Source organism: Procambarus clarkii, chromosome 25, assembly GCF_040958095.1.
Source record: "Procambarus clarkii isolate CNS0578487 chromosome 25, FALCON_Pclarkii_2.0, whole genome shotgun sequence".
In the NCBI taxonomy this organism is placed as follows: Eukaryota; Metazoa; Arthropoda; class Malacostraca; order Decapoda; family Cambaridae; genus Procambarus; species Procambarus clarkii.
In genome coordinates, this window is record NC_091174.1 from 2,546,786 (window position 1) to 2,554,968 (window position 8,183).

At 42.8% G+C, this 8,183-nt stretch overlaps 1 protein-coding gene across 1 annotated transcript in view; it reads right to left on the reverse strand.

The window, feature by feature from the left end:
• LOC138349497 (uncharacterized) overlaps positions 1 to 8,183 on the reverse strand; it is a 691,637-nt gene that overhangs the window by 166,443 nt on the left and 517,011 nt on the right. The gene's annotated exons all lie outside the window — the stretch shown is intronic.

Consider the following 8,183-nt stretch of genomic DNA (forward strand, 5'->3'; position numbering starts at 1 on the left):
CAACTATTACTTAACTTATTATAGAGTATAGGTTAAGTAATAACTGTAATTATGAAGCAATAAGATGCTTATCTTAACATACTAAGAAGGTTAGGTAAGGTCGGTGTTTTCTATGAAGCTTTACGAGATAAACTATTATGTTTAGTATGTCACATATGCACGTACTTAATAAGTCAATATTGACTATAAGAAAGTGCGAGAACGGGTTGCTAGCTTGATGTCTGCTGGAAAGCGAGAGTACCAGCAGAGCACGGCTATCACCTTGGTTCATGGTATGTATTCAGTGTAGTTCAGTATATTACGTGTATATTGTACTATTATGTAATTTTTGTAAGTCAAGTACAAATATGTAATTTTGATCAAGAATTTGAATTAAACTGCAAAAGTTAATTAAAGCTTATAGTTTAATTCGGTGTGACAACATCTACCAGTCTGCTGATGTTGTTAAAGATTCGCTACTTGGAACAAGCAGTTCCAAGTAGCACGAGCTATGGTGAGCCCGTAGGTACTTTCTCAGTCTGCTGATGTTGTTACTTGCCATAATCACGTCGTGTTTTGTTCCACACATTTCAGTGTGTTAGTCACTCGTGAATCTGTTCTTTGCTGTTCGCACTCTTCCTATCTCTCTCTCTCTCTCTCCTCCTTCCTCTGTTTGTGTCGTATTCTTACTCTTCCTGTCCTGCCGGCGCCCGTCGTCCTCACTTGATCCGGACACCGGTAGAAGCGGCCACAAAAACTGGTCCAGCCCGAGGCGACCTCTAGGAATGTTAACTCTGCTCTAAAGGGTGAGGTTAAGTGTGTGACGGACCAAGCTTTGCTGGCCTTAAAGTTCCCCTGTCATTGTCTTCCCTGACTTTCCTCCCTCTCTACACTCCCTATGAGTCACGTGGTCTACCTCCCCTCCTCCTGCTCTCACTATCTTACATAGTCCTGCCCTCCTAGCCCCCCCCCCCCCGGAATATGTTCTCACTGTCCTCCGTAGTTCCCGCACCTCATTTTCCCTGAAAACCTTAAATCACCATCTCCCTCCAGTAGGCTTTTTCTCTTATTAACAACCCGTCCAGCCTTCCCGTTCCTCTTTCCCATACCTGCAAATGCCATTCATACTCGTCTTGAAAAACACTGATTCATAAAAGATTTGCATCATGACAAAGACATTATTTGACAGGAGTCTTATAAAAACTGATAACAAATAATTATAATATAATATTTTTCATGATTCAGTGCATAGCTGAAAATCATGAAGTTATTATTTAGTCAAATTTAATTTATTTTTTTTTGTATTGGGGCAGGTAATTTCTTCCCTGATTTCATGTATGACTAACCATCCTGTGAGATGGGCTATTAGATGAACTTAAAGCTAGTTTTTTATCTACACTGTGTAACCTTTCATATAGAATAGAGGTGGCAGCACACTGCTGTGTATACCTAAGCTTGTTAATACAAAACAAATGGAGGCCTATTAAACTGGATTAAGTACATGGATAAGAAACATTTAGCATATATGGAGTCCAGTCAGTGTAGGAACAAAGTATAGGATTATAAACAGGAACAATTTGCCACATCTCTATAATGATATAAAATGCTAGGCTATATGAGAAGATATACAAGTTGTTGCATTTTGTGGGAGTAACCGTTCAGTGTCAGGTTCCAGAGGTATGGTTTTATTACATTCCATACCTGAGGATCATAGTGTATATATATGCCGACGTACAACGAAATTGAAAAGTAGAAATCGGCACTATTGAGTTAGACAAACCGTATGACTATTTTCCACTTATTCCATTCCATTATGTTGCAAAAACAAACTAAACTAACCTAACCTTCCTAGTCCTAATCTTCCTCGATATCTGACGTCTAATATAGTACATATGTGTGCTATACTAGGTCTACAAATATTTACGTATGTTTTTTAGCTTAATTTTTTTCCGACTCTATAAGGTGAATAGTACAAAGTTCTACTATCTAATTGCTTAGAACGTCAATCTTTGTACTATGGTGCACACAGTTACAAAAACTACTATTTAAACAGGAGGATGGGTTGTGCAGTGCACGAGTCAGGTCGCTTACATAGTTCCCATTGTTTGTATTCAGAAACATTATTGTGCACCCCATACTCATCCTGGGAGCGGTAGTTTATTGTGCACCCCATACTCATCTTATGGCCGACTCTTGCCCGAAACGCTATCCATGTTAGTGGCTTTGTAAATGTAAAATTACCAATCTTATGTAATCTCATAAACCCATTATATCGTCTTGTAAATAAAATAATAATAATAATAATAATTATTATTATTATTATTATGAGTGGTAGTTTATGTGTGCCCAAATACTCATCTTGTAACATTTATTTTTTGTAACTGCACTTCGGGACTGAGTACGAAATATTATAACGTTACTGAATTAGTGAGAGTCCTTTATGGTAATGACTTTGTGAGCTGGAGCCGTCGATCAGGTGGGTGTGTGAACCTGAGCTGAGAAGTAACTCCCTGGGGACATCTGATGATAACTACTTAGGGAACTGGTGGTTAATTACTTTACTAATGACTGTGGATATATTTATCACTTTATGTCTTATAGTTGGAGGTTCTCTGGTATCAAGCCAAAGAACACAGGCCTCGAGGCATATAATATATAGGGCCATATATGCCACTGAAATGACATCATGAATTAAATTCGACTGGTTATTAATTTACTCAGATTTATTAGAAATCACCTACTCTAGAAATTCCTAGTCTATGGCACCGGATGATGTATAAGTGTATATAAGAGTGATCAGATTACCTTCAACTACTATTCAGCAATCATCAACTATGGACATGAAGATTGCATTTCGACTGTTTAAGGAATCAAGTGCTCATCGGCAATCGACAAATACGAAAACATCTTTTTCGTATTAACGTACTTTCTCCAAACCAGCAAGAATGGCCTGCAGATCAGCTTGTGTGGATGATCGATCATCGACACAAGACTTATAATTACTAAGTCGAAGTTCAGTTTTCCTGTCCACAATTCCATACTCAGTGTATTCCCTTATTAGGACACCACACCCTGCCCTACCATCCTCCGCCACCGACCCGTATCTACATAGCCTAAACACTCCAGCTCACCAACTCCTCGAACAATTTCCTAGATCACATTCTGTGTACAAGCTTGTAGGAAGAGTAGAGATAACGAGGGAACGTGCTCTATTGCATAGCCCTGCCTGGATCAATATGCTGACCCCCAGTTGATGAACTCACACCTTGACATATAATAATAAGGGTTTGGAGGGCGAGGAAGCGTCTCCGTTACCCCTGCAGGAAGCGGTAGTGGGTCTGCTTCATTGAGAAGCAGGTATAACCGTCAGCGTATATCCGGGTATGACCTCTCACCGCCCCGTGAACGAGGATGTGAGTAGACGAGGCTTGATACCTGATTGATGGGGTTCTGGGAGTTCTTCTACTCCCCAAGCCCGGCCCGAGGCCAGGCTTGACTTGTGAGAATTTGGTCCACCAGGCTGTTGCTTGGAGCGGCCCGCAGTACGAGTACTGTAGTTGAGCACGGCCCACTCTGGCTCTCATAGGACATACTGCCAGTGGGTCGTGACACGTGACTAGGAAGATGGAAGAGTAACCTGTCGTAAGATTATATTTTTCACTCTGGTACTGGCTGAAGACGTCTTATAGCGCCATGGTTGTCTGATAACGCCGACTGGCTGATAACTCATTTATTTTAGTCTTTCTTTGGCCTTCACAAGACGATATCCCAGTAGCGACTACATGTTGGTTCTGAGGATCAGCGAACCTGCGGCCCGGTCTCTGGTTGGTGGTCTGATCAACCAGGCCTTTGGACGCAGCTGCTCACAGCCTGAAGTATGAATCCCAACCTGGTTGATCAGGTATCCTTTAGAGGTGTTTATCAAGTTCTCTCTTGAACACCGTGAGATGTCGGTCACTTATGCTTCTTATGTGATGAGGGAGAGTGTTGAAACGTCTTGAGTCCTTGACGTTGATAGAGTTCTCTCTCAGCATACCTATTGCACCTCTGCTTTTCAATGGGACCATTTTTCACTTCCTGCCACGCCTCCTGTAGTGCTATTTCTCTGTGCAGATTTGGAACCAGTCCCTCAAATAAATAATATTGAATAACTGGTTAACATCAAATTGGAGGTTTGCTGTGTCCACTATATTGTTTTCTCTCATGAAGTAGCCTCTAGGAAACAAATTTCCCTTAATTTACTCTTACTGTTCACTTTTTGTAAACAATCAGATATGTAACTGTATAACTTGTATAATAAAGTGCACAAAAAAGGGGTGGTAGGAGGAGTGAACACTCATAGGTATCGGCAAATTTTTCTGTGCTCTGTGTTCCCTTCCCTTTTTGTACACCTGTACAGATATAGAGGTGTACAATTGTGGCTGGCGTAACAGGTGTTGTGTAAGATTATGGTGATTAATATCAGCACATACTTACAAGGCCACTAACAAGCCTATCTTAGTTGTCTTGTTTAGGGATTATAGCTTAACGGTTTGAGTTTTTTGTTTAGGCTGGGCAGCGTGCAGAGTGAGAGTGGGGTGTTATAATGACATGAAGATGTTCAAAACATGTTGTTTTAGAGTCAGCTATTCGGAACAAAATTTTCATGTATCACCGGCTAGTTGAAGACAGTGAGGAGTTGGCGGCGTGTTTGGAGATATTCAAGTCAGTCTAGGGAGTGTTAGGGCAGCCTAATGAACTTCTGGGCAGTTTGGGGAGCTTAAGGAAAAGCTCCCCAAAGAGTTGTTCTGAAACTCTTTGGAGGTATCTGAGTAAAGAGTTTTAAAACAATATTGTGAGTTTCATTGCAGTTTGAAAAGTTGCAGGACAGTCTTGAGAGTTTCAGGTCAATTTCGAAGCTCACTCTGCTCGGTAATATGCAAGAGTACACAGATATTTAAACGCTGTTGTAAAACTGAAACACTATTTGACGATTGAATATTTTAGATTGTTTAGGACGAACAAGGAGCAACGGAGTGAGGAACATAGTCAATAAAGTTTATGTAGGGAGGGGAAGTGAAATATTGTACATTCGCTAGTGTCTAGAGGAATAAAAACCCGCCCAGGCTAGGCAGGAAGAAGAGAGTACCCCCCACCACCACCACAACACCAAGGGAGCAACACAAACCCCACCCCAACATTTCCTGTGTGCAAATATGTACACATACTCTCAAACACACCACATAGTGTGTATATATATATAGTGTTGAAAACGTCAGAAAGTTTTAGATTTATGATTCTGGCACGAATCTTCTCTATATTTCTTATGTTTTTTCTTCACTGAAGCAGGAAGTTGAAAAATTAACTCTCTAAAGTTCATTTTTAAACTTTTTATTGGGTTTGACAGCTACTGATGCGCTTCGCAAGGTCACTTCTTGTCCTGTGGCAAACCCAGCTGTCCTGTGGCAAGACCAGCTGTCATGTGGCAAGACCAGCTGTCATGTGCCAAGCCCAACTGTCATGTGGCAAGACCAGCTGTCATGTGGCAAGACCAGCTGTCTTGTAGTAAGACCAGCTGTCCTGTGACAAGCCCAACTGTCATGTGGCAAGACCAGCTGTCTTGTAGTAAGACCAGCTGTCCTGTGACAAGCCCAACTGTCATGTGGCAAGACCAGCTGTCTTGTAGTAAGACCAGCTGTCCTGTGACAAGCCCAACTGTCATGTGGCAAGCCAAGCTGTCTTGTGACAAGTTCAACTGTTTTGTGGCAAACCCCGCTGTGGAGGAGGTTGTCAACATGGCAGCTCCCAGCAAGTCATTTTGCATAACGAACGTGTTAATCATGCTTGTCATTAGCGTGTGTGTGTAATTACCTAAGTGTAGTTACAGGATGAGAGCTACGCTCGTGGTGTCCCGTCTTCCCAGCACTCTTTATCATATAGCGCTTTGTGTGTGTGTGTGAGTGTGTGTGTGCGTGTATTCACCTAGTTGTGCTTGCGGGGGTTGATCTCTGCTCTTTTGGCCCGCCTCTCAACTGTCAATCAATCAACTGTTACTACTATTTTTTTCACACACACACACACACACACACACACACACACACACACACACACACACACACACACACTAAATGCAAAGTAATGAAACTAGGCAGTGGAAACAGGAGGCCAGGCACAGGATACAGAATAGGAGATGAAGTACTTAATGAAACAGACAGAGAGAAAGATCTAGGAGTTGATATCACACCAAACCTGTCTCCTGAAGCCCACATAAAGAGAATAACGTCTGCGGCATATGCGAGGCTGGCTAACATCAGAACGGCGTTCAGGAACCTGTGTAAGGAATCATTCAGAATCTTGTACACCACATATGTAAGACCAATCCTGGAGTATGCGGCCCCAGCATGGAGCCCGTACCTTGTCAAACACAAGACGAAGCTGGAAAAAGTCCAAAGGTATGCTACTAGACTAGTCCCAGAACTAAGAGGCATGAGTTATGAGGAAAGGCTGCGGGAAATGCACCTCACGACACTGGAAGACAGAAGAGTAAGGGGGGACATGATCACAACCTACAAAATCCTCAGGGGAATCGACCGGGTAAACAAGGACGAACTTTTCAACACTGGTGGGACGCGAACAAGGGGACACAGGTGGAAGCTGAGTACCCAAATGAGCCACAGAGACGTTAGAAAGAACTTTTTCAGTGTCAGAGTAGTAGCAAATGGAATGCATTAGGAAGTGATGTGGTGGAGGCTGACTCCATTCACAGTTTCAAATGTAGATATGATAGAGCCCAATAGGCTCAGGAATCTGTACACCAGTTGATTGACGGTTGAGAGGCGGGACCAAAGAGCCAGAGCTCAACCCCCGCAAGCACAATTAGGTGAGTACACACACACACACACACACACACACACACACACACACACACACACATACACACACACACACAGGAAGCAGCCCGTAGCAGCTGTCTAACTCCCAGGTAACTATTTACTGCTAGGTAACAGGGGCATCAGGGTAAAACAGTCTCTGCCCATTTTGTTTTTTTTCGCCGGCGCCGGGAATCGAACGCGGGCCACAGGATTACGTGTCCAGCGAGAACATATGTCCATGTGTGTGTGTGTGTGTGTGTGTGTGTGTGTGTGTGTGTGTGTGTGTGTGTGTGTGTGTGTGTGTGTGTGTGTGTGTGTGTGTGTGTGTGTGTGTGTGTGTGTTTTGCACTGGGTTCTATATTGTGCAACTGGTCAGTAAACATGACTGTTTATCCTGCACAACTATCAAGGAAGTTCTTACTGTCGTATTCTTCAGTTGCCAAATAATTGTGTAACACATTCCGGACATAAACTATTTGAAGAGCATTATTTTGTTCAGGAGGAGGTGGGCTCACCATAGCCCGTGCTATGGTGAGCACGAATCTAAAACAATTTGTTTCTGAATCTAAAACAACAACATGGTGATGAGTGTTACAAGACGTGTGTTGGAGGCAGTGTTGCTTAAGTGCTCTTCTCCTCTCTATTATGGTGTGCTCTTGCTAGGCACATCTATGTGCATATGTGCTTTGGTAGGTGTTTCTAACTATAATATCAATACACAAATCCATATATTATTCATTTGCGGTTAACACACTAAAGTTATTAGTCAGTCAGAATTGATTTGTTTACATATTTAAATATATGCCCATACTAATGTATTGTGGATTCATGGCAGTAGACGATGGGGCATGAAGCTTTGTCTGTCATTACCTGGTGACAGTCTGTGTCTGTCATTACCACCCTGGTGACAGTGTGTGTCTGTCATTACCACCCTGGTGACAGTGTGTGTCTGTCATTACCACCCTGGTGACAGTGTGTGTCTGTCATTACCACCCTGGTGACAGTCTGTGTCTGTCATTACCTGGTGACAGTCTGTGTCTGTCATTACCACCCTGGTGACAGTGTGTGTCTGTCATTACCACCCTGGTGACAGTCTGTGTCTGTCATTACCTGGTGACAGTCTGTGTCTGTCATTACCACCCTGGTGACAGTCTGTGTCTGTCATTACCACCCTGGTGACAGTCTGTCTGTCATTACCACCCTGGTGACAGTCTGTGTCTGTCATTACCACCCTGGTGACAGTCTGTGTCTGTCATTACCACCCTGGTGACAGTCTGTGTCTGTCATTACCACCCTGGTGTCAGTTTGTGTCTGTCATTACCACCCTGGTGACAGTCTGTGTCTGTCATTACC